Raw genomic sequence first — 27,990 nt, forward strand, 5'->3', positions numbered from 1 at the left:
CTAACATTCCATTGGTTTATCAGCCTTTCTGCAGGTTTATCAGCAGGTTGAGCAGCTGTGCCTTTCTCTGTGGCCTTTCTTCAAGACCTTCCAGGAATGGACACATATCATCATCATCATAGATTGTAAACTCCAAAGTCTTTACCAACAATTCCAATGGAAACGTCCTGTTTAGCCGGGTCCTGTTCTGTAGGAAGTGTCTCTCTCTTTTTTTTTTTTTTTTTTTTTTTTGAGACAGAGTCTCGCTCTGTCACCCAGGCTGGAGTGCAGTGGCATGATCTTGGCTTACTGAAATCTCTACTTCCCGGGTTCAAGCAATTGTCCTGCCTCAGCACCCACTAGTAGCTGGGATTACAGGCACATGCCACCATGACCGGCTAATATTTTTTGTATTTTTAGTAGAGGTGGGGTTTCACCATGTTGGCCAGGCTAGTCTCGAACTCCTGACCTTGGATGATCCACCTGCCTCGGCCTCCCAAAGTGCTGGAATTACAGGCGTGAGCCACCGTGCCCAGTCGGAAGTGTCTCTCTTAAGGCATGCAGACCATGTTTAGCCAGTTCCTTTAAATTGCACTCCATAAATTCAGACATATGTCTCTCCAAGTAAGCACGAGCGGACTGAAAACAGGCTCCAATGGACATTAGCTCTGCAGTCAAAATCGTTACCAGATGGACAGGTTTGGAAAATGTGAGGGCCTGCAGCATTATCACCAGCGATAAGCAGCCCAGCACCATATGGTCTCAGGCCGTATCGCAGTGTTGGTATCTGGGTTTGGTTTCCAATTAGAGATACGAGACACTGGAAGGGGTCTATCAAATACAAATCTGGAATCCAAACACTCCTGGTGCATAAAATTACACAACTGTCAGCCCAGGTTGGTCTCGAACTCTCAAGCTCAAGCAATCCACCCACCTCGGCTTCCCGAAGTGCTGGGTTTACAGGTGTGAGCCACCGCGCCTGGCCCAGTTCTACACTTCTTTTTTTTTTTTTTTTTTTTTTGAGAATGAGTCTCGCTCTGTCACCCAGGCTGGAGTGCAGTGACGTGATCTTGGCTCATTGCAAGCTCCACCTCCCGGGTTCAAGCCATTCTCCTGCCTCAGCCTCCCAAGTAGCTGGGACTACAGGCGCCCGCCGCCAGTCCCGGCTAATTTTTTTTTTTTTTTTTTTGCGTTTTTTAGTAGAGACAGGGTTTCACCGTGTTAGCCAGGATGGTCTCCATCTCCTGACCTCGTGATCCACCCACCTTGGCCTCCCAAAGTGCTGGGATTACAGGCGTGAGCTACCGTGCCCGACCTACTTTTAATATGCTCTCCATATGCCTCCTTTGAATCCTTGCTGAAATTGATATGTAACAAAATTCAGTAATGTGCACAAATACTTTTTTCTTCATTTTGATAGTTGGACTGTATTGACATTGTCGGAACCCATAGCTGTCACATGACATCACTCTCTCCTGTAGGCATTCGTCCTAATTCTGCAAGGAGGTGTATATTCCATTCCAACCAGCAGTCCCCGTGTCCCTCCAGTCATTTAGATGGTCTGAAGCAACATGGGCTTAGCCACTTGGGGTTGATTTTCCTAGATATTGTGCCCTTTCAATACCTAATTTCAAGTCTTTTTTCATTTCAGGAAACACTTCTCAAAACATACTTTTTTTTTTTAGATGGAGTCTCACTCTGTCCCCAGGCTGGAGTGCAGTGGGGTGATCTCAGCTCACTGCAACCTCTGCCTCCCAGGTTCAAGCGATTCTCCTGCCTCAGCCTCCTAAGTAGCTGGGATTACAGGCGCCCGCCACCATGCCCGGCTAATTTTTGTGTGAGTGTATTTTTCTTTTTCAGTAGAGATGGGGTTTCACTATGTTGGCCAGTCTGGTCTCGAACTCCTGACCTCAAGGGATCCACCTGCCTTGGCCCCCCAAAGTGCTGGGATTACAGGCCTGAGCCATCACGCCAGGCCCAAATATACTTTTTAATATTATTTTGTATTACTGCCTTGGTTTTCCTCTTCAGCAACTCATATTAAATTTACATTAGATCTTCTTTTCTGATCTTCTATACTTATTCCTCATTTTGAATTGGTTTCATCTTGTCATTTATTTTTAACTTCAGTTTTATGGAGGTTTAATTGAAGTACACTAAAGCGCAGATATTGTTGGTGTAGCCTTTGTTTTTGACATGCATGTGGAGTTTCACATCCATAACACTCAAGGTAGCAGCTATTTCTATGACCCCAAAAGTTTCTAGTGCCCGTCTATACCCATCCCTCCCTCCACTACCCATCCCTCCCTCCACTATCCATCCCTCCCTCCACTACCCATCCCTCCCTCCACTATCCATCCCTCCCTCCACTATCCATCCCTACCTCCACTACCCATCCCTCCCTCCACTACCCATCCCTCCCTCCACTATCCATCCCCTCCCTCCACTACCCATCCCTCCCTCCACTACCCATCCCTCCCTCCACTACCCATCCCTCCCTCCACTATCCATCCCTACCTCCACTACCCATCCCTACCTCCACTACCCATCCCTCCCTCCACGCCATCCCCAGGATGTGTTTTCTCATTGGTTTTTCATACCCAGGATCTGGTTTCTGTCATTGTATGCTAGTTTTCATGTTCCAGAAATTTATACAAATAGAATCATACAGTGTATTCTATTTTTCTTTTCTTTTCTTTTTTTTTTTTTGAGACAAAGTCTCACTGTCACCCAGGCTGGAGAGCAGTGGCATGATCTCAGCTCACTGCAACCTCTGCCTCCCGGGTTCAAGCCATTATCCTGCCTCAGCCTCCAGAGTAGCTGGGATTACAGGTGCCCACCACCACAACCGGCTAATTTTTTTAATTTTTAGTACAGACAGGGTTTCGCCGTGTTGCCCAGACTGGTCTTGAACTCCCAACCTCAAGCGATCCTCCTGCCTCTGCCTCCCAAAGTGCTGGGATTACAGGTGTGAGCCATCGTGCCTGGCTGTGGTTCTGTCTGGCTTCTCTCACTTTGTGTACTTCTGAGATTCAACTGTGCTGTAACTTGTGTCAGTAGCTTGCTTTTTAAATTGCTGAGTAACACCCCACTGTATGGATACATCACCCTTCCTTTGTCCATGAAATGCCCGCCCTCTTCATTTCATGGGTATTTCGGTTGTTTCCAGCTTTTGGCTATTAGAAATACAGCTGTGGGGAATGTTTGTATACCAGTCCTTATGTGGGCGTGTATTTTTTTCCTCTGGAGCAAGTCTGAAATGACTGGGTCATATGGTAGTGTATGTTTACTGTTTTAAGAAAGAAAGTCCTATTTTTTTCTAGGATTTATACCATTTTATATTGCCACCAGCAGTGTGGGAGACAATGCCTGTTGTTCACAAGCATGTGCTGGTGTCCAATTGTGGTTTTAATTTGTGTTTTTTGTTTCCCTGATGATGGTGAGGAACATTTTTTCTCTTTCTTCTCCTCCTCCTTCTTCTCCTTCTCCTCCTCCTCCTCCTCCTCCTCCTTCTTTCTTCTTTCTTTCCTCTTCCTTCTTCCTTCTTCTTCTTTCTTCTTTCTTCTTCCTTCCTTCTCCTTCTCCTTCTTCTTTTTCTTCTTCTCCTTCTTCTTTTTCTTCTTCTCCTTCTTCTTTTCTGTTTGAGACGAGTCTTCCTCTGTCACCCAGGCTAGAGCTCAGTGGTAGGAACTTAGCTCACTGCAACCTCCGCCTCCTGGGTTCAAGCAATTCTGCTGCCTCAGCCTCCCAAGTAGCTTGATTACTGGCGCATGCCACCATGCCTGGCTAATTTTTGTATTTTTAGTAAAGATGGGGTTTCGCCATGTTGGCCAGGCTGGTCTCGAACTCCTGACCTCAGGTGATCCGCCCATCTCAGCTTCCCAAAGTGCTGGGATTATAGGCGTGAGCCACTGCACCCGGCATGGGGCATGTTTTTTCATGTGCTTATTGGTTATTTACAAATATTATCCTACGAAATATCTATCGCCTTTTTTAAAAAGTGGGTTATTTGTTTTCTGGTTATTGGCTTTTAAGAGTTCTCCCGTGTTCTGGATGTAAGTTCTTTCTCTGGCATGTGTGGTGCAAATGTTTTCTTCAATGGATACCTTGCCTTTCTATTTTTAAAAATGGGTTATTTCAAAGAGCAAAATATTTTATTTTATTTTTATTGTTTATTTTTTGAGACCGAGTCTCACTTTGTTGCCTAGGCTGGAGTATAGTGGCACGATCTCTGCTCACTGCAATCTCTGCCATCCAGGTTCAAGTGATTCTCCTGCCTCAGCCTCCTGAGTAGCTGGGATTACAGGCACGCACCACCATGCCCAGCTAATTTTTGTATTTTTAGTAGAGACAAGGTTTCACCATGTTGACCAGGCTGGTCTCACACCTCCGACCTCAAGTGATCCTCCTGCCTTGGCCTCCTAAAGTGCTGGGATGACAGGCGTGAGCCACCGCGCCCTGCCAGAAAAAGATATTTTAATTTTGATGACGTCTAGTTAATTTTTTTCTCTTGTGGTCTATGCCATATCACCAAGATTTTCTTCCCGTTCTAGAGACTCATAGTTTTGGATTTTACATATACCTCTGTGATGTATTTTGGATTAAACTTGTATATGGTGTCAGGCGTTAAGAGTCATTTTTGTTCCCCACATGAGTATCCAGTTGATACAGCACCATTTGTTGCAAATAATTTCCTTTCTGTGTTAAGTTACTTGGACATCTTGTTGAAAATCCATTGACAAAACCTGGGTGGGTCTGTTCCTAAACTTGCAAATTCTGTGTCATTGATCTCTGTGACTATCTTTCTGACAAGGTATTTTGATTTATGTAGTTTTGCTGCTCTTGTTTGTTTGTTTGAGATAAGGCTTCACTTTGTCTCCCAGGCTGGAGTGCAGTGGCACAATCTTGGCTCATTGCAGCCTTGATCTTCCAGGCTCAAGTGATCTTCCCACATCAGCCTTCCAAGTAGCTGGGACTACAGGTGTGTACCACCACATCTGGCTAATTTTTGTATTTTTTGGCCCCAAAAAGTGCTGTGATTACAAGTGTGAGCCACCACACTTGGCCTTGATTTATGTAATTTTAAGCCTTGAAGTCAGGTAGGTTAAGTATTTCAGGGTTTTTTTTTTTTTTTTTTTTTTTTTTTGACTGATTTTAGTTGGGCACGGTGGATAATGACAGTAAGTCAGCCCAGCTACTCAGGAAGCTGAGGTGGGAGGATCACTTGAGGCCAGGAGTTTGAGACCAGCCTGGGTAACATAGGGAGACCCCCATCTCTACTAAAAATAATTAAAAATATGGTCAGGCATGGTGGCTCACGCCTGTAATCCCATCACTTTGGGACGCCAACGTGGGCAGATCACTGGAGCTCACAAGTTCGAGACCAGCCTGGGCGACATGGTGAAACCCTGTCTCTACAAAAAATATAAAAATTAACCAGGTATGGTCATGGGTGCCTGTAGTCCCAGCTACTGGGAAGGCTGAGGTGGGAGGATGGCATGAGCCCAGGAGGTGGAGATTGCAGTGAGCCAAGATCACACCACCGCACTCCAGCCTGGGCGATAGAGCCAGACCTTGTCTTTAAAATTAAATACATAAATAAATAAGTAAATAAATAAATAAATAATAAATGATGGATTTGAGGTCAGGCGCTGTGGCTCATGCCTGTAATCCCAGCACTTTGGGAGGCCGAGGCGGGCGGATCACGAGGTCAGGAGATCCAGACCATCCTTGCTAACACGGTGAAACCCCGTCTCTACCAAAAATACAAAAAATTAGCCGGGCGTGGTGGCGGCACCTGTAGTCCCAGCTACTCAGGAGGCTGAGGCAGGAGAATGGTGTGAACCCGGGAGGCGGAGCTTGCGGGGAGCCAAGATCGCACCACTGCACTCCAGTCTGGGCGACAGAGTGAGACTCTGTCTCAAAAAAAAAGGATGGATTTGAGTCCTGCCCCTAGACCTTATGGAACCTTAATTCCTGCCTTACTCGAAAAACAACCACACTGGGAGTCAAGGCTCCAACATGGGAATCTTGGTGCAGAGACATTCAGTGCGTAGCAGCTGCTCTGAGGTACTGATGCCCCAGCACCTGCCGGGCTCCCTGGGTTCCTCACAGCGGCCTCCCACTTTGCTCTTTGCTTCGGTGGAGAGCTTGTTGACTTGTTGGGGTTCTGCTTTCAGGAACTGCAGATGCCCTGGTGCCTTTTTATGCCTTTCTTACCGAGATGCTGGTGCTGAAAATTCCACCTGCAAAATGTCATTGCCAAAACGTTGAATCCAGCTTTTAAACTACAATTTCATAGGAATTCAGGATCCGAAAGATTAAGATAAATTACACTCCCCAAAATCAGCAAAGTCCAGAATGTGTGGAACTCAATGGAACAGTGATTTCCTTCTAGAAAAACTACAACAAAGAGCAAGGGGTGGAATTGTAAGATTGCAGCTTAAAAGAGACCTAAGAGCCTCGTGGATTGAAGGCCATCTCTGGAACTAGTTTGGATCTTGATTTTAATGTTGAAGAAAAATATTTGCTAGATAAAGACATTTGAGGACTCTATATTTGATGATTCTAAGGAATTGCTGTTCATTTTTTGTGTGCTAATAAGGTTTTAAAAGGTCTACTTTGCTATATGTGTGAAAATGTCTGTAATAAAAAAACTCACTGACCAGCCTGGGCAGCATGGTGAGACCCAGTCTCTAAAAAAATACAAAAGTTAGCTTGGTGTGGTGGTGTGTGCCTATAGTCCCAGCCACTTGGGAGGCTGAGGTGGGAGGATCACCTGAGCCCAGGAGGCAGAGGTTGCAGTGAGCTACAGTGCACCACTGCACTCCAGCCTGAGTGACAGAGTGAGACCCTGTCTCAAAACAAACAAACAAGAAACAACAGCAACAAAAGCTCATTAATAAAAGTTTCACAGCAGTCATTGAGTAGATAGATCCACCATTTTATCTATCAATAAATGACTGCAATCTTTGATGACTAAGAGATCCACTATTTTATCTATTAATAAATGATTGTGATGTGTTACTTTGCTTATCCTATTACACCTGCATTTGTCAGGTGTGATTGTCTTGTACAGAATGGCTTTTCTCCATCAACCATTTGGTTATCCTAAAATACAGAATTAATACTTGATTTTTTTCCTGATCAATTTTCTGGATACTGATTTGGTGCCCTGGCCACTTGCAGAAGCCGCGGATGAGTATTCCCCTTTGCAGTCTCATGTGGGCATAGATTTGTATGCATTTGGTGTGGTTCCACATATTGCAATCATTATTTTCTTTTCCTTTTTCTTTCTTTCTTTCTTTTTTTTTTTTTTTTTTTTTTTTTGAGATGGAGTCTCTCTCTGTTGCCCAGGCTGGAGTGCAGTGGTGAGGTCTCGGCTCACTGCAACCTCCGTCTCCTGGGCTCATGCAATTCTCATGCCTCAGCCTCCTGAATAGCTGGAATTACAGGCACGCACCACCACACCCAGCTAATCTTTTTTGTATTTGTAGTGGAGATGGGGTTTTACCATGTTGGCCAGGCTGGTCTTGAACTCCTGACCTCAAGTGATCCGCCTGCCTTGGCTTCCCAAAGTGCTGGGATTACAAGCATGAGCCACCACACCTGGTCATTCTTTTTTTTTTGATGGTCAAATTCCACTGTCTTTGGCATCATTGCAGTATGACACTTTTCCTGTTTAATAACATTTTTACTTTCAGTCTTGACAAAATGTCCTGGAATCACCGTACATATCTCTGGCTCCAGACTAAGTGTCAGAGTTTCCCCAGCAAGCCCTGACTCTCGTTAACGAGAAATGCTCTGCAGAGACCTGGGTCTAGGGGCACAAGATGTTTGCTGTCGCCAGTTGGTCATTGCCACTCGACTGTCTGGGGGACAGAGGTAGGAAACATTTTTTTTGAAAGCGAAAAGTATTAATAAATCCCTGGATCTTTTGAATTCATTTTTATAACAGCATAGGTATTACCTCACATCATATTATAATCCAGGATATGTTCAATGAGACCCTCTTGAACAACATGTGGGTTATTTCCAGTCTTTTGTAATGAAAGTTGATATGGTGTAGCTCTGTGTCCCCACCCAAATCTCACCTTGACTTGTAATAATTCCCATAGGTCAAGGGCAGGACCAGGTGGATGTCATTGAATCACAAGGGCAGTTTCCCCCAGGCTATTCTCGTGATAATGAGTGAATCTCACGAGATCTGATGGTTTTCTAAGTGTCTGGCATTTCCCCCTTCGCTCAGCACTCATTCTCTTTTCTGCCGCCCTGTGAAGGGGTGCCGTCCATCATGATTGTAAGTTTCCTGAGGCCTTCCCAGCCATGCAGAACTGTGAGTCAATTAAACGTCCTTTCTTTTCTTTATAAATTACCCGGTCTTGGGTATTTCTTCACAGCAGCGTGAGAACAGACGAATACAGTCTTGTGCACTTATAATTTCATATAGTTGTGCCAGAGCATCTTTGTAGAAGAAGTGAGACTGGGGTCAAAGTGTAAAGGCATATTCAATTTGGCTAAATACTGCCAAATTCTTCCCTTTAGGGCTCAAAACCATTTTCATTTCCACCAGCAACGTATTCTGTTTTGGCCAAGGTCATTTAAAAACATTTATGCAACTTAAAACATTTCAGGACCAGATGGAATGACTCACACCTGTAATTCCAGCACTTTGGGAGACTGAGGTGGAAAGATCTCTTGAGGCCAGGAGTTCGAGGCTGGCCTGGGCAACAAAGCAAGGCTTTGTCTCTAAAATTAAAAAAAAATTCTCATGAAAGTGTGGATTTACATTTTCCCCCGAGAAATGAGATGATCTGGCCATGCCCGTTTCTGTGTGGAGGGACAGAGTTCAGCAGATCACCAGGACTCCGGCTTCTGCAAAATGTGGGCCTGCTTGCTCATACTTGGTGTAGGCGCTAGTTTACAGGCATTTGAATTTGTGAGTTCTTGTTATAAGTTGGACTTTGCCGTTTACCTGTAAATGAGACACACATGTCTCTGCTCTCATGGTGCTTATGTGTGTGTATGTGTGCATGCATGTGTGTGTGTGCATGCATGTGTGTGTGCATGCATGTGTGTGTGCGTGCATGTGTGTGTGCATGCATGTGTGTGCGCGTGCATGTGTGCGTGCATGTGTGTGCGCGTGCATGTGTGCGTGCATGTGTGTGTGCGTGCATGTGTGTGTGCATGTGTGTGTGTGCGTGCATGTGTGCATGTGCATGCATGTGTGTGTGCATGTGTGTGTGTGCATGCATGGGTGTGTGTGTGTGTACATGCATGTGTGTGTGCATGTGTGTGTGTGTGTGCATGCATATGTGTGTGTGTGTGTGTAGAGGGGGCTCAGCATGCTTCATAACATGTTGATATAACATAGAAATTGTCAGCCTGGGCAACATGGTGAAGCCACGTCTCTACTAAAAATACAAAAATTAGCCAGGCATGGTGGCACTCACCTGTAATCCCAGCAATTTAGGAGGCTGAGGTGGGAGGATTGCTTGAGCCCTGGAGCTCGAGGCTGCAGTGAGCTGTGATCACACCACTGCACTCCAGCCTGGGCAACAGAGTGAGACCCTGTCTCAAAAAAAAAAAAAAAACAAATCAATCTATGGTTAAATTTGTAATGTTTTCCCCAGAATTTTAAAAATTATTTTCATTGTAGAGACATTGAGTCGAGTTTGAAATAGTGGGAGTATTTGCCCTTCATCTTAATGAGGCTAGCACAGAAGGAAAGGCAGGAGTGTGTAGGGTCTACGGCCTGGCCTTGAAGGCTGAGGGCACCTGGAATTTCGTGTCTAACAATCGAGGATTACTGCAGGGGCTGAGGATGGCAGGGCTGACGGTGCTCATCAGAGGCAACATCACTGCTGAGATGTTGAGACAGATGGAAATTGTGCTGGCTCGGGATTCTCCTATGATTAAATCACCCAATATTTAATCCCATTAAGTCCTCACAGTGCTCGAGTTTAATAAAGCTCTGTAATACATGCCATAGGAAGGCCTTGTTATCCAAAGATAATTGGTATTAAAAGTAGTCACTTGAAAAGAGTCTACTTAACACGAGGACGGGAATCTCAGAGTTACAATGTGACAAGTTTTGGATTTGATGCTATGGATTTCATAATTGAAATTATATGCTGATTCTTGGAACAAAGCAAAAAAGGAACTGCGTTCATTTGGGAGGAACATAATTTGTATGGTAGAATTATAGTTTATTCTTCAATTCACACTCGGTTTTCACAGCATAATCATAAGAAGAGATTTGTGTGAAAATACTTCAGGGCTTCATCACCTTCCTGGAGGCCCTTTCTTCGTCTTCTGTCCTCAGAATATTCTCTTATGGACATTGATTGTCCTCACGGACATTTGGGAAATTCTCCCAAGGGACCCTCTGTTTTTTTCTTTCCTTTTTTTGAGACAGGGTCTCACTCTGACGCCCAGGCTGGAGTGCAGTGGTGTGATCTCACCTCACTGCAACCTCCGCCTCCTGGGCTCAAGCCATCCTCCCACCTCAGCCTCCCAAGTAGCTGGGATTATAGGGGTTCGCCACGACACTTAGCTAATTTCTGTAGTTTTTATAGAGGCAGGATTTTGCCACATGGCCCAGGCTGGTCTTGAACTCCTGAGGTGAAGCAATCCACCTGCCTTGGCCTCCCAGAATGCTCGGATTACAGGCATGTGCCATCACACCTGGCCCCAAGTGATCTTCTGTTGCAGGATTTGCAATGTCTTTTTTAACTGATTTAACTCTGATTCCATTCATTAGGGAGGGCCAGGATGACCAAGGCCTGGGATTTTGACTCCCTGACTTGGATGATAGGTGCCAACATGAGGCAGGGGGAGATGCTGGGGAGCCGTTTTGTAAGTGATCAACAGTGAATAACGTCGGGTGTTGATGACTTTCACCTCCTCTAGCAACCTCCATGAGGATATTTGGATAATGAGAAGCTGTTGTGTTTTAATGGAGTCTCATGGTAATTCTAATGGCCAGCCAAGGTCCCACAGCCAGGACACGCAGGATGTCGTCCACCCTGTGCCTATGAGCCTCTGTGACACCACTAGGCCCAGCGCTGCCATAGCTACTGTGAAAAGAGGGATTTTTTTGGTCAATCAACAATGTTAACATAGGCATTTATTTAAAAAGTCTTAAAATTATTATTATTGGCCGGGCATGGTGGCTCCCGCCTATAATCCCAGCACTTTGGGAGGCCAAGGCAGATGGATCACTTGAGGTCAGTAGTTCAAGACCAGCCTGGCCAACATGGCGAAACCCCGTCTCCACTAAAGACAAAAAAAAAGAAAAAAGCCCGGCGTGGTGGCAGGCACCTGTAATCCCACCTGCTAGAGAGACTGAAATCCACCATGCCTGGCCACTTTTTTTTTGTATTTGTGTAGAGACAAGGTTTCATCATATTGGCCAGGCTGTTGTTAAACTCCTGGCCTCAGGTGATCCGCCCGCCTCAGCCTCCCAAAGTGCTGTGATTACAGGTGTGAGCCACTGCACCCAGCAAGGAAATGAAAATTACCATTTTTTTCTAATTACACGAGTGGATGTTAATTATAAACATATTCAGACAGTATATAGAAATACCACAGCCATCCACAGTACCGCACTCTGAGACAAGCTTCTGTGCATTCTGGCGCAAGTCATTGTATGTGACGGTTTCTCAGAGACTTAAAAAGCACAGTCATTTTATTTTCCTTCCATCTTGCCTCACCAAGTAACAGCCTGGTGGTCTATTCTTCCATGCTTTCTCCGTTGTCACACTGTGTGTGCGCTTGTGTGTGTTGTGCGTGTGTGCACAGATTTGATGGTGTCTTAGGGTTCCCCAGAGGGACAGAACCAACACAATGTATGTATACATGAAAGGAACTTATTAGGGAAAATTGGCTCACACGATCACAAGACGAGGTCCCAGGATAGGCCGTCTGCAAGCTGGGTGAGAGAGAAGCCAGTAGTGGCTCAGTCCAAAAGCCTCAAACCAAGAAAGCCGACAGTGCCACCTTCTGTCTGTGGCGGAAGGCTTGCGAGCTTCCAGAAGCCACTGGTGCAAGTCCCAGAGTCCAAAGGCAGGAGAACCTGGAGGCTGATGTCCAAGGGCAGAAGGAGAGGGAGGAAGCATCCAGCACAGGAGAAAGAAGGAAGCCAGGAGACCCGGCAAGCCAGGTCATCCCATCTTCCTCCTGCCTTGTTCCAGCCGCGCTGGCAGCCCACTGGATGGTGCCCACCCACATTGAGGGTAGGTTTCCTCGCCCAGTCCACCGACTCAAATGTCCATCTCCTCTGGCAACATCCTCACGCCCAGGAACCATACTTCACCCGCCATCTACGCCTCCTTCAGTCCAAACAAGTTGACATCTAATATTTACCGTCACAGGTGAATGTTAATACTTTTGATTATTTGAACAGGGAACACTTACACACTCACATGATCCACAGCCCACAAAGTGCCGACAGGCACACCGGTGGGAAGTCTCTCCCCATCCAGCAATCTTTGTCTCACCCCAATAGACACTGGCTTGTATTGGTTTCCTATACGTCCTGTCATAATTTGTTTATGCTCAAACACGTAAGAATATAGACTCTTAGGCCGGGCGCAGTGGCTCACGCCTGTAATCCCAGCACTTTGGGAGGCCAAGGCGGGCGGATCACAAGGTCAGGAGATCGAGACCATCCGGGCTAACACGGTGAAACCCTGTCTCTACTAAAAAATACAAAAAACTAGCCGGGCGTGGTGGCAGGCGCCTGTAGTCCCAGCTACTCGGGAGGCTGAGGCAGGAGAATGGCGTGAACCCAGGAGGCGGATCTTGCAGTGAGCTGAGATTGCGCAACTGCACTCCAGCCTGGGCAACAGAGGGAGACTCTGTCTCAAAAAGAAAAAAAAAAAAGAATGTAGACTCTTAGTCTTCCACCAGTTATAAAAGCAAACAAAAGCTAGTTTGTTTAGACAATATGCATTTGGCTTTTTCACATAAGAGCGTATTCTGGAGATAATTTCACAGTGAGTATTGAGATCTCTCTAAGTAGTTGTATACCATTGAGCCTGGATGGATGCATCAAAATTTAATAACCAGCCCCCTATTGAGGACATTTTGGGTTGGTTATAATATTTAATTATTACAAACAGCACTGTGAATATGTTCTTGCACATTTGTTATTTTGCATATGTGCAAATATATCTGCAGGACCAACTCCTAGAAGTGGAATTGTTGGGTTACAGATGAACGTCGGTAGCTGTTGCTTAACGGCCTGAACTCTTGTGCTGTTCACATTCCCATTAGCAGAGTGGGGGTGCTGTCTTTCTCCCATAGCTTTGATACCAGCCTGTGTTATTAAACTTTTGGAACTTTGCCATTCTGATAACTGAAAAATGTAATTTCATGTGGCTTTAATTTGCATTTATCTTATCACAGGTGAGATTTAACCGCTTCACTTGTGGAACAGCTATTCCTAGTTATTTGTAAGTTGCATGCTTGTAGCCTTCCTTTCTCTATTTTCTTTGTTAGTTGCCTTTCCTTTTTGAAAATCCATTTCTAGGAGCTCTTTATTATGAAGAACATCCTTTGTAATGAGATGCAAACATTTTTTCCCAGTTCATCATTTACCTTTTGCTATTGCATTTTTATGTAATTTTTTTGAGACAGAATCTTATACTGTCATCGAGGCTAGAATGCAGTATCGTGATCTCGGCTCACTGCAACCTCCACCTCCCGGTTCAAGAGATTCTCGTGCCTCAGCCTCCTGAGTAGCTAGGACTACAGGCACACTCCACCACGCCCAGCTAATTTTTGTATTTTTAGTAGAGACGGGTTTCATCATGTTGGCCAGGCTGGTCTCAAACTCCTGACCTCAAGTGATCCACCCATCTTGGCCTCCCAAAGTGCTGGGATTACAGGCCTGAGCTGATGCACCCAGCCTTATTTTCTTTTTCAAGATAGTTATGCCTATGTTTCAACACCATTATTGAAGAGTTACCCGTAATTTCTCTGAGATGTCAAACTTATCATATGTTATATTCTTATTTGTACTGAGGCATGTTCCTGTGCTTTTGATAGCATTACAATGATCTATTTTTGTGTCAATGCCACAAGGTTTTAACTATTGTGACTTCATAATCCATCCTCTTCATATATATATGAATATATATATGAAAAAAATATATATATACACACACACTTTTTTTCTGGCTACTCTTTCTTGTTTATTTTTCCTCATAATCTAGTTCCAACAAAACAGAACCCAATGCAAGAAAAGAATCTAGTTATAGTATTTGTGTTAGCAACACTTCATATTTATAAATCAACAGAGACAAGAACACCTTTATGATATTGAGTCCTTGTTCAGGGCTGAATTGTGTGCCTTCACACCCTGAAACTCATGTGTTGAAGCCTTAACCCCTGGTACTCAGAATGTGATTGTGTTTGGAGATAGTCTTTAAAAAGGTGATTAAGTTAAAACGAGGCCCTTAGGGTGGGTCCTGTTCTAATCTGACTTATGTCCTTATAAGAAGAGGAGAGTCAGACATTCAAGGAGATACCAGGGATGGACGAACACAGAGAGAAAAACCATACGAGGACACAGGCAAGAAGGCGGCCGTCTGCAAGCCAAGGAGAGAGCCCCCAGCAGAAATCCACCTGCTGACCTTGGTCTTGAACCTGCAGGCTCCGGAACTGTGAGAGAATACGTTTTATACATTTTGTTGTTTAAGGCAAAAGATGTGCGGAACTTTATTATGGCAGCCCTAACTGACTAATACAGTCCTCTCTCCAAGAATATAATATTTCTTTCTATTTTTCACATTAAAACATTAATATAGTAAGGGTTTTCTTCACTCAGTTCTTGTAGAGTTCTTAAGCTTATTTAGACGTATTTTAAATTTTTTTGGTGGGATTTTTTTTTTTGTTTTTTTTGTTTTTTTTTTGAGACGGAGTATTGCTCTGTCACCCAGGCTGGAGTGCAGTGGCCAGATCTCGGCTCACTGCAAGCTCCGCCTCCCGGGTTCACGCCATTCTCCTGCCTCAGCCTCCAGAGTAGCTGGAACTACAGGCGCCCGCCACCTCGCCCGGCTAGTTTTTTTTGTATTTTTTAGTAGAGACGGGGTTTCACCGTGTTAGCCAGGATGGTCTCCATCTCCTGACCTCGTGATCTGCCCGTCTCGGTCTCCCAAAGTGCTGGGATTACAGGCTTGAGCCACCGCGCCTGGCCTGTGGGATTTTTTTTAAGTATATGGAGTCATTTTTTCTTATACCTTTTAAGCGATACTTCTTTGTATATATGAAAGTTCATTAAATTTGCCTTTGTAGTGTCTTTCCATTGTTTGTTTTACAAAAAATGGGACTCATCTACTCACCCACACTTAACTTATTTTACTTAGCAATACATAGTGGAACTACCTTCAATTTGTTCAAGTCAACAAATTCCCCCAAACTCTCATATACCCACCACCTTGAATCTACCATTGACATTTTACTACGCTTGTCTTGCCACTCATCTATCTGTCTGTCTATCTTTTTTTTTTTTTTTTTTTTGAGACAGAGTTTCATTCTTGTTGCCCAGGCTGGCACAGTCTCTGCTCATTGCAACCTCTGCTTCCTGGGTTCAAGCGATTCTCCTGCCTTAGCCTCCCAAGTAGCTGGGATTGCAGGCACCTGCCACCATGTCAGGCTAATTTTTGTATTTTTAGTAGAGATGGGGTTTCACCATGTTGGCCAGATTGGTCTTCAACTCTTGACCTCAGGTGATTCACCCACCTTGGCCTCCCAAAGTGCTGGGATTACAGATGTGAGCCACCGTGCCTGGCCATATCAGTCTGTCTATCTATCTATCTGTCTGTCTACCTACCTACCTACCTACCTACCTACCTTTCTATCTATATCTATCTATTCCTTTCTCTTTCCATAAACCCATTCTTTTTAATGGGAGCATAATATTTGCTCTTTATAAAGTACTGCAGTTTGTTAAACTGACAGTTTATTACTCCATTTCTAGTCTTTCCTCCTAACTACAAATATTTCTGCAATATATATTCTCACTTATGTGTTGATGCTTTTATTTCTGTAAGATAGATTCCCAGATGGAATGGAAATAATTTAAAAGATATTGCCAGGTTGCTCTCCCAAATGGATAACTCACCTTTCTAGGCTTGTTTAAGAGCACCTTCTTTCTTCCTTGCATCCTTCCAGCTAATATCACTCTTTTACATTTTGAAGATTTACTGAGTATAAAGTGATATTTCATTATTATTTGAATTTGCACTTCCCTGACTCCAAGGAAGTGGGAGCATCCTTCATTTGTATAAAGACCATTTTACTTTGTATGTTTCTTCTTTGTATTTTTTTATTCTTTAAAAAAGTGGATTTTTGGCCGGGCATGGTAGCTTATGCCTATAATCCCAACACTTTGGAAGGCTGAGGTTGGAGGATAGCTTGAGCCCAGGAGTTTGAGACCAGCCTGGGCAACATGGCGAAACCCCATCTCTAAAATTAAAAGAAGAAAAAAGAAAAAAAATTAGGTTGTTTGTCTTTTGGTCATTATTTGGTATTGATTTGTAAGATAACGTTTGATATTTCATATGCCGTGCAAATATTTTCTTTCTTTCTTTCTTTTTCTTTTCTCTTTTTTTTTTTTTTTTTTTTTTTTTTGAGACGGAGTCTTGCTCTGTCACCCAGGCTGGAGTGCTGCAATGGTATGATCTCAGCTCACTGAAACCTCCACCTCCTGGGTTCAAGCAATTCTCCTGCCTCAGCCTCCCAAGTAGCTGGGATTATAGGTACCCACCACCATGCCTGGCTAATTTTTGTATTTTTTAGTAGAGATGGGGTTTTGCCATGTTGGCCAGGCTGGTCTCAAACTCCTGACCTCAGGTGAGCCACTCACCTTCGCCTCCCAAAGTGCTGGGATTACAAGCATGAGCCATTGCACTTGTCTAATATTTTCTTAATTTTTAATTTGTGTACTGATATTTTTGACATTTTTTTGGTCATGCAATTAAAATTATGGCTGAATATTTTTTTATCTTTTTATCACAGCTTCTGGATTTCTGTTGGCCCTAAATAGGTTCCTCCAATCTAAGTTGTATGGATAGTCTTGTAAATTATTTTAACATTTTAACTGTATTTGTTTGCATGAAAGTGTTACTCTTTCCGGAAACTATTCTGTGTCTAGGGATCCAGGTCGGGTTCGTCTTTCCCTCTCCCACACTGATGACACGTTTGCTGCAGCAGCATTTAGGAAGTAGCCCCTCCACCCACCTCCCGCCGTGGCAGTGACACCCATGCCCTGTGCTAATCCTCATGCAGCAGGGCTCCATTCTGGGCGTCTGTTCTACCATCAGTTTCTCCAGCCCAAGATCCCCAGGATTCCGAGTGGATTCTGACTCTGTTGTCCTCTCTGGTGTGCAATCCCCTTTATTTCCCACCATTTCCTTGGCTATTCTTGAACTTTTTTTTTTTTTGACAAGTCTTGCTCTGTTGCTCAGGCTGGAGTGCAGAGGTGCGATCTTGGCTCACTGCAGCCTCTACCTCCAGGGTTCAAGAGATTCTCCTGCCTCAACCACTCAGGTAGCTGGGACTACAGGCATGCACCACCACCATGCCCAGCTAACATTTTCTGTATTTTTAGTAGAGACAGGGTTTCACCATGTTGACCAGGCAGGTCTCAAACTCCTGGCCTCAAGTGATCCACCTGCCTTGGCGTCCCAAAGTGCTGGGATTGCAGGCATGAGCCACCACACCTGTGGAACATTTCTTATACTGTATGTATTAAAACCATTTTATCCAACTGAAAATGTGATTCAATTACACGCTTAAAAAAATATTTAGAATAATGAGAGGAGAATCAGTCTTCTACAGTTAGTATCTTTTTCCATTTGTGTAGATCTTGTTTCACATCATCCAATAAGATACTTTGTTTTAAAATTCATCTTATTCTGCTATTTTTACTTAAAAAACTGTATTTTGACAAATGAAACTTTTTTTTTTTTGGAGACAGAATCTCACTCCGTCACTAGGCTGGAGTGCAGTGGTGTGATCTCGGCTCACTGCAACCTCTGCTTCCCGGCTCAAGCAATTCTCCTGCCTCAGCCTCCCGAGTAACTGGGACTACAGGTACCCACCACCACACCTGGCTAATTTTTGTAATTTTTAGTAGAAACGGGGTTTCACCATGTTGGTCAGGCTGGTCTCCATGTCGTGACCTCGTGATCTGCCCACCTCGGCCTCCTAAAGTGCTGGGATTACAGGCATGAGCCACTGTGCCCGGCCAATTTTTCTTCATTTTTAAGTGTTATCTGGTTATTGCTAATTTACAGAAAAAAATTAAAGACTGTATTCATCTTTAATCCAAGTGTCTTCACACACTTCTTTGTTTCTTTTGTTCATTCATTTATTTTTCAAGTATTTTGCTTTTTCAAGGTATGTAATCACAGACAGCAAAAGAGATTATATTATCACATTTCTAATGTTTATACTGATTATTTTATTTTCTCATATTCTTAAGTAGGCTGAAATAGCTAACTAATAATAAATGAAAAGGTAATAATACTTACTGTTTTTTAAAAAAATTATTTGATAGAGATAGGATGTCACTATGTTGCCCAGGCTGGGGTCAAACTCCTGGGTTCAAACGATCCTCCTGCCTCAGCCTCCCAAACTGCTGGGATTACAGATGTGAGCCACCATGCCTGACCAGTATTCGCTGTTTTAAATGATCTGTATTCTTGGGGTTTGACAAGTAATTTTTAACATTTAAGAAATTTATTTAGAAAGACTTTATTAGAAATAGTTACTCAACTTTACCAACTGCCTTTTCAGCATCTCTTCATATGAAATTTGTTTTCCCTTCCTTAGTTGTTTGATGTAACTTTTAAATGTTGACAGATTCCTGAACATCAATCATTCTTGAATTTCTGGGGAAAAGCCCTGCTTAGGTTTCGTGCTTGGTCATAGTGTTTATCTGATTTATTTCTGTTCTCTTTGTTCATTTTTGTGCCTGTATTTCTATGGGAGATGGATCCACAGTTTTCTAGTTTGCAGTGACCATTGTTAGGTTCTGGTGTAAAGCCCAGGCGTGGTGGCATCCCACAGGCTGAGCCACACGGGCTTTGGGAACAGGCTGCCTGGGTTTGGTCCATCCCTGCCTCTTACTGGCTATGTACCTAGGCACTTGCTCTCTTCCTTTGGCTGTCTTGTCTGTAAAACGAGAATATGGTAACTTTTCCTTCACAGGATTTCTGTGAGGATTAAGGAACTTAGAAGAGCGTTTGGTATGTAGAACGCTAGTACATGTTAGAAAAATTTGCCCTTTTTTTGTGTGTGTGAGACAGGGTCTTGCTCTGTTACCCAGGCTAGAGTGCCGTGGCCTGCTCATAGCTCACTGCAGACTTGAACTCAGGGGCTCAAGGGATCTTCCCACCTCAGCCTCCTGAGTAGCTGGGGCCACAGGTGTATGCCACCATGCCTGGCTAATTTTTCTGTTTTCAAAAACACAGATGGGGTCTCACTATGTTGGCCAGGTTAGTCTCAAACTCCTGGACTCAAGCAATCCACCTGCTTCGGCTTCCCAAAGTGCTGAGATTACAGGTGTGAGTCACCATGCCTGACTGCCCTGTCTTTTTAAAAGGAAATGAGGTCCAGGCATAGTGGGAGGCCGAGGTGGGCAGATTACCTGAGGTCAGGAGTTCTAGAGCAGCCTGGCCAACATGGTGATACCCTGTCTCTACTAAAAATACAAAAATCAGCCAGATGTGGTGGTGCAGGCCTGTAATCCCAGCTACTCAGGAGGCTGAGGCAGAGGAATCACTTGAACCTGGGAGGCAGAGGTTGCAGTGAGCTGAGATGGCGCCACTGCACTGCAGCCTGGGCAACAGAGCGAGACTCTGTCTCAAAAAAAAAAAAAAAAAAAAGGAAACGAGGATCTGTCTGTATTCCGTATCTTCTATAGTCTGGAATTATTTAAGGAATTTATCTACTGACTCCAACCTTGTACCTGAGGCATAAAATATTTGCATCAAGTGAACTTGAAATGACGAGGACAGCAGACGGTGGGAAGGAAAGGTCTGAATTGAGTGTTCCCACAGAAGAAAAGTCATCAGTGTCTGGTCTTTGACGTTCTCTAAGCAGATGGGCAAATCTCCAAGGTTCTGAAGTTTGTAGGGGAGGCAAAGTAATGCTGTTTCCGTCTCTCGGAAAAAGTCAGCAAGGAGCATGAGGGTTCGATGTGGTAACGTAACTGTACGTTCCTCTCTGAAGCTGTCAGCTTCTCCGCGAAAACATTCGACACACTGCATCTCTCATCTTTGAAAACCCCATTCTCAATGTGGGCCAAAATGATGAGTTGTTAAATAACAATTTATGCCAGAAATTTCTTTCTTTAGTGAAGAAAGAGAAGAAAGAGAAACCCCTTGGGAGCAGAGTTGTGCTTTGAAAATGTCTCGCACTAAGACAGGCTTTTTTTTTTTTTTTTTTTTTTTTTTGAGATAGGGTCTCACTCTGTCACCCAGGCTGGAGTGCAGTGGCATGATCTTGGCTCACTGTAGCCTCAACTTCCTGGACTCAAACAATCCTCCTGCCTCAGCCTCCTGAGTAGCTAGGACTACAGGTGCAGGCCACTGGACCTAGCTAATTAAAAAAAAATTATTTTTTGGTAGAGACAGGGTCTCACTATGTTGCCCAGGCTGGTCTTGAATTGCTGGCCTCAGTTGGTCCAAAAGTAGTGTGTTATCTCAACTGATTGTTCAAGGCCAGTCACAGATCAAAGTCCTTGTTCTCCTCTTCCCCCCTTCTCACTACTGCACTTGACTAGTCTTAAAAATACATATTATTATATTATTATTTTATATATTATTATATTATACATTATATAAATAATAGATATAAAAATACTGCCATATATATATATAATATAATATAATACAAAAAAGAACTCCCGACTTCAAGTAATCCTTCTGCCTTGGCCTTCTAAAGTGCCAGGATTGCAAGCATGAGCCACTAGGCCTGGTCTAAGACAACCTAATGTGTAAGGGTATGTTTAAATAGGAAAGTGAAAAGTGGTGGATTAAATTCCTAGATGAGTCCATGAATATATTATTGAAGCAGGGGGTAGAGTTAGTTTTTAAAGAGGTAGGCCAAATCATGTCACTTCATCACTCCTAATGGCATCTGAGGGCACTTAGAATAAAACAGAAACCCATCTCAAGATTTTGGATTCTTCTTGTCAGACTCCATATTTCTCCAGCCACATCCTCATTCTGTCTACTTTTGTTTTGTTTGTTTTTTTGAGATAGAGTCTCACTCTGTCTCCCAGGCTGGAGTGCAGTGGTGCAATCTTGGCTCACTGCAACCTCTGCCTCCCCAGTTCAAGTGATTCTCCTGCCTCAGCCCCCTGAGTAGCTGGGACTACAGGTGCATGCCACCATGCCCGGCTAATTTTTGGTATTTTTAGTAGAGACAGGGTTTCACTGTGTTAGCCAGGATGGTCTCGATCTCCTGACCTCGTGATCTGCCCGCCTTGACTTCCCAAAGTCCTGGGATTACAGGCATGAGTCACTGTGCCCGGCCCATTCTATTTCTTAAATATGCCCGGCTCATACCCTTCTTGGTATCTTAACATTTTAAAATCCATCTGCCTAGAAGAGTATTGCTCCAGGTTCTTCAGAGGCTGGTTCCTGCTGAATGTTTGGATCTCTGCTCAGATGCCCTTTCCTGGCCACCCTCCCTTTAGTATTGCCATGGGTTCCACCAGAGTCCTTCGGGCTTGTTGACTGCCTTATCCCTAATGTCAGGATCATGGTTGAATGAACAAATCCACTCACAGGATGGCTGGTGCATACCAGCCAGTGTTGTACACCCCAGAAGCAAGTTGCTTTGAGTGGACTGGCCAGCTCATTGCAAAACTGTGAAAATAGCATTTCATGAAACCATATGAAATTACCAATATTTTAATATTTTGATCTACAAAATGGCATGTCTTAGCCTATCTGGGCTACTATAAATTTAATGGTATAAGTACCATTAAACTGGCTGGCTTATAAGCAACAGAAATTTATTTCTCGTAGTTCTAGGGGCTGGGAAGTTCAAGAACAAGGCACTGGCAGATTCAGTGTCTTGGGAGGGGCCACTTCCTGCTTCATAGATGATGCCTTGTTGCTATGCCCTCAAGTGGTGGCAGAGTGAGGCAGCTCTCTGGGGTCCCTGTCATGAGGGCACTAATTCCATTTGTGACAGTTCCACCCTCATGACCTACTCGCCTCCCAAACACCCCACCTCCTGATACCATCATTTGGGGGTCAGGATTTCAACAGATGAATATTGGGGGGAACACCAACATTCAGGCTATAGCATGGCAGTTTCCCATGTTTGATCCTGATGACCTGGCATCTTCTTGGGTCTTTGCTGAAATGTCTCTCACGAATAGCCTCACCTGGAACAGAGCTCTTCCCGCTTTCCACCCAAGTATATGATTCTACCAAAGCTTACTCTACCTCCTCCCCTAATTTTTGACTTTTTCTTGTTTTCCCCTCAACTAAACTTTCCATTTTTAGTTTGGTCAGTCTCGGCTAGCAATGAGGAGGAAAGCAACCAGAAATAATTCATCTGAGTAGGTGAAACTATTGATAGCTCTTTGCTCCTATTTCCTATGGAAGTATTGGCATTTAAGAAAGATTCTTGGCACCCCTATATTAATGTTTAATTGATACAATTTATGACACTTTAATAAAGTGAAATGAAACAGTTCAGATTGGATGGCTGTATTTATCAGGTTTTTAAAAATTGCACATGACAGAAAATCTAAATCAATGTGACTTAAATACAGAAAAGTATTTTGGACAGGTGTGGTGATTCATGCCTGGAATCCAAGCACTTTGGGAGGCTGAAACAAAGGATCACTTGAGTCCAGGAGGTTGAGACCAGTCTGGGCAATACAGTGGGACCCATCTCTATAAAGTCAACAGAAATAAAGAAATACATACATAGAAACAAAAAGTATTTATTTATATATAGTGAAAAATCTAGACTTGCTTCTATCCACAAAGGAGCAAAAGGGACTGGATTTACTTTCTCACCTGAAAGAAGTGAAAAATGGACAAAATATGTAAAACAATGGTTTTCAAAGACTGGACTTTAAGAAATGAAAATAGTGATCCCTGAGAGATGGTAAACTGATGGATGAGCCCTTCAAATACTCCAGCTTACTGCCCAGAGAGAGTTTTCAGGCCATGGCCCAGCGTGGGTGGCCCAGGCAGAGCCCAGCCATCCCAAGTTGAGAGGTGGGGGTCAAGAGAGGTAACCTGAGTTTTCAGGGCAGGGTGCAGGGAGGGAGTTGCACAGAGAGAACTTCCTAGACCTGCAGAGGACCCTCTTTGTGTTTTTTATCTGAGTACTGATAAGCGCATGTGAAGAAATTATCTGAGGCCAGGGAAAGAACCACCCAAAAGGATTAGGGAGGACAAATCTTGGAGCACACATAGCATTGGTAATCTGTGGAATTACTGCAAGTGTCCAGATGATTCTCAAATTACAATAGGGCCACGCCTTGATAAACCAATCATAAGTAAAATATATTGTAAGTTGAAAATTCATTCAATATCACAATAAACCCATCTTAAAGTCAAAAAGTCATAAGTTGAACCACTGTTAAATCCAGATGCCCTCAATATATGATGTGGTTATGTCCCAACAAGCCCATCAAATGTTAAGTCCTCCATTGTAAGTCAGGGACCATCTGTAGATATAAGAGGAGCAGGGTAGACAGACAAAACATTTGAGAAGATAATTGCTGAAAAAGTTCTATATTTTATGAGAGCTATGGAACTCACAGGTCCAAGAAGCTCAATAAACTGCAAACATAAAATACCTGAATAAAACCACAGCAAGGTGTATTATAATTAAAATGCTTAAAACTAGTAATCAAGAGAAAATCTTCAAAGCAGCCAAAGAATGGCAGGGAAGGGAGAAAGAAAGACACATTTTGTTTAGAGGACAAAAGATAAGGAAGACAGCAGATTTTGCATCAGAAACAGTGTTCATGGAAAAGACAATGGAGCAGCATCTTTAAGGCATTGATCATGAAATAAAATGCCCAAATGCCAGTTTAGAATTCTACAGTCAGAAAAAGTATCTTTCATAAACAAAGGTAAAAGAAAGCTTTAGACAAACAAATGCTGAAAGAATTAATCGCCAGGAGACCTGTACTATAAGAAATGCAAAAGGATAGTGAAACCAGATGGAAATCTGTATCTATACAATGGAACAAAGAACACTGGTTATGGTCACTATGTGTGTATATAAATATTTTACCTACTTTTAAAATTTCTTCATGTCATAATCGATTGTTTAAAGCAAAAATAATAGCAATGTCCTATGAGGTTTATGACATATGTAGAGGTAAAATGTATAATGGCAACAGTACAAAGGCCAACAAGGGAGAAATGGAAGTGTATTGTTATAAGGCTTTTATACCATACACGAAGTGATATAATGTTACCTCAAGGTAGAGTGTGGTAGGTGTAAGACGAATGTGATACATTCTAATGCAGCTACTAAAATAATACAGTAAAGATTTATAGCCAATAAGCAAAGCATGGAAATACAATAGAATCATTTAAAACACTTAATTTAATAGAAGGCAGAAAAAGTAGAAGAAATAAACAAAGAATAGATAGGATAAATAGAAAATAAATGGCAAGATAATAGATTTAGATCTAACCATACCAATAATCACATTAAATGTAAATGGTATAAATACCTCAAACTGAAAGACAGAGATGACAAATTGGACAATCTAGTATGCTGCTTACAGGAAACTCACTTCAAATATAAAGGCTCAAGTAAGTTAAAAGTAAATAATCGAAAAAGTTATAGTATGCTAATATGAATAGCAAGGAAGTTCATTGACTATATTAACATTTGAGACAGTAGACTTTGTGGCAGAAAAAACAGGAATTAAGAGGATCATTACAAAATTGTAAATGGGGTAAATTTATCAAGAAATCTTAATAATCATAATAAAAGAGCATCAAAATATACACAGAAAAAACTGATAGATATGCAAGAAGTAGAAAAACCACAAATATTGTCAGAGATTTTAACACCCTCACTCAACAATTGATAGACCAAGTGAACAAATACTCAGTAAAGATGAACATCATCATGAACAACATGAACATCATCATCCAAGTCGACACTTTTAAAACGATCTACTCAACAATGGTAGAATACACGTTCTTTTCAAGTGCATACAGAACATTTACCAAGGAAAACCATATTCTGGCCATAAGAAAAGTCCCAGTAAATTTAAAAGACTTCAAGTTACACAAAATACATTTTTTAGTAATGTGGAATAAAAAATTGGAAAAATTGGAAATCAATAAAAAAAAAACTCAGCAAAATCTCTAAGTATTTGGAAACTCAATAACACATGTCTACCCGTAAGTCAAAAAAGGAACCAAAAGAAAAATTAGCATTTTGAAGTAAATGAGAATGAAAACACAGCATATCAAAACTTATGAGATGAGTTAAAGTGGCCTTAGAGGGAAATTTCTAGCATTACATTCTTAGAGGGAAAGTTATAGCACTGAACATCAATATTTCAGTAAAATTCTTAAAATTTTAGCAAATCCAAAAAAATGTATATATAAAGGATAATACATCATGAACAAGTAGGCATTACTCCAGAAATGTAAGATTAACTTGACATTTAAAAATTAATCAATATAATTAAACATATCAGGTGCTACATTACACGATCATCTCAATAGAAGCCTGGTGAGCATTTGACAGCCTTCAACATCCATTTCTGATTAAAACTGTCTGCAAACTACAACTAGAAGGTGGCTTCCCCATCATTATGAAAGACATTTATGGAAAATTTACAGTTAATATATATTTATACTTAAGCAGTTAAAAAGACTTTCTCCTATGATCAGGGCAAGGCAAGGGTGGGTGCTGGTTCTCATCACGTCTACTCAACGTTGTACTGGAGGTACAGTGCAATGTGCAGTTGCCCATGCAATAAGGCAAGAAAAAGAAATAAAAGGGATCTGTATTGGGAAGGAAAGTGTAAAGGCATTATTTATTTGCAGATGGTATATTGTATATGTAGAAAATTCTATAGGATCTACAAAAAAGCTGCTATAATTGAAAAGTGGGCCAGGCACGGTGGATTACACCTGTAATCCCAGCACTTTAGGAGGCCGAGGTGGGCAGATTGACTGAGCTCAGGAGTTTGAGGCCAGCCGGGGTAATACAGTGAAACCCTATCTCTATTAAAATACAAAAAAAATAGCCGATTATGGTGGCATGCACCTGTAATCCTAGCTACTGGGGAGGCTGAAGCAGGAGAATCATTGGAACCCAGGAGGCAGAGGTTGCAGTGAGCTGAGATGGTGCCACCGCACTCCAGCCTAGGTGACAGAGCAGAAGAAGCCTCTGTCTCCAGAAAAAAAGAAAAGGATATAAAATCTATATACAACATGTATTGCATTTTATGTAATCATAATGAACAAGCAGAAATTGAAATAGAAATATAACTTACAGAGGCATAAAAATGATGTATACACAAAAGGTGTAAAGGACATTGCACTATAACCCAGTACTAAGAGAAAGAAGATCTAAACGAATAGCCATATACTGCGCTCTTGGTTTGAAGTTTCAGTATTATTACGATGTCAGTTCTCCCCAAGTTGATCTACAAATTCAATGCCATTCCAATAAAAATCTCAGCAGATTTTGAAGAAATTGACATGGCAATTATAAAGTTTAAATGGTAGTACAAAGGACCTAGAAGAGCCAAAACAACTTGAGAAAGATCAGTACAGCTGGTAGACTTACACTACCTGACTTTAGAATTACTACAAAGTTATCATAATTAAGACAGTGTGGTATTGGCATAAAGACAGGCAAAAAGATCAATGGAACAGAGTAGAGATTCCAGAAATGAACTCAGAGGCATATGGTTAATTGATTTTTGGCAAAGCTGCAAAGGAAATTCAATGGAGAAAAGATAATCTTTCCAACAAATTATGCTGTAGAAATTGGACATCCATAGGCAGAAAAAACAAGCCTCAATTAATATTTTGTATCATCTATAAAATTAACTCAAAAAGGATAATATAATTAGCTGTAACACCTAAAACTGCTAAAATTCAGGAAGACAACATAGGAGAAAATCTTTGTTATCTTGGGTGAAGTAAATAATTCCTAGATATGACACAAGTATGATCTATAAATAGAAACAGATTATAAATTGTACTTTATCAAAATTAAGAATTTCTTCTCTCCAAATGATACTAAGAGAATGAAAATGTATGTATATCCCAGAATGGGCAAAAATAATTGGAAGTCACGTATCGGATACAGGACTTGTATCCAGAATATACCAGAACTCTTCAAACTCAAGAAGAAAAACATGCAACCACATTTTTAAAATGCATGATTTCCTTTTTTTAAAAAAAATTTTTGAAATGGGGTCTTCCTCTGTCACTCAGGCTGAAGTGCCGTGGTGTGATCATAGCTCACTACAGTCTCGACCTCCTGAGCTCAAGCCATCCTTCTGCCTCAGCCTCCTGAGTAACTGGGACTACAGGCATGTTGTAGAGGTGGGGTCTTACTATGTTGCCTAGGCTGGTTTCAAACGCCTGGACTCAAGATGACCTTGGCCTCCCAAGGTGCCGGGATTACAGGTGTGAGCCAACATGCCTTGCCCAAAATGCATACTTGTCTTTTTATTTGTATTCGTTCATTCGATACATATTTATTGATCACCTGTGCGAAGCCCTTTCTAGATGCTCAGTGATTATTGGTAAACCAAGCAGGAGGTCCCTGTCCTCTGGGACTTGTTTGTGGAGCACAGATATTTGCTGTGCAGCTGAAATATGTGCTATGGGGATAGGGCGCTGGTCTACCTAATGCACGCCCGCATCCCCGGCACCCAGGACCCTGGCGGGCTGCAGGCCCTCAGAATCGCTGTGCAATTGGCGATGGTAACACTCGGGGGATAAATTCCCCTACGCGACGCAT

At 42.5% G+C, this 27,990-nt stretch overlaps 1 pseudogene; it reads right to left on the minus strand.

Moving 5' to 3' along the window:
- LOC126931678 (proteasome subunit alpha type-1-like) lies at positions 1-27,990 on the minus strand (annotated as a pseudogene).

This window comes from Macaca thibetana, chromosome 11 (assembly GCF_024542745.1).
Source record: "Macaca thibetana thibetana isolate TM-01 chromosome 11, ASM2454274v1, whole genome shotgun sequence".
Lineage (NCBI taxonomy): Eukaryota > Metazoa > Chordata > Mammalia > Primates > Cercopithecidae > Macaca > Macaca thibetana.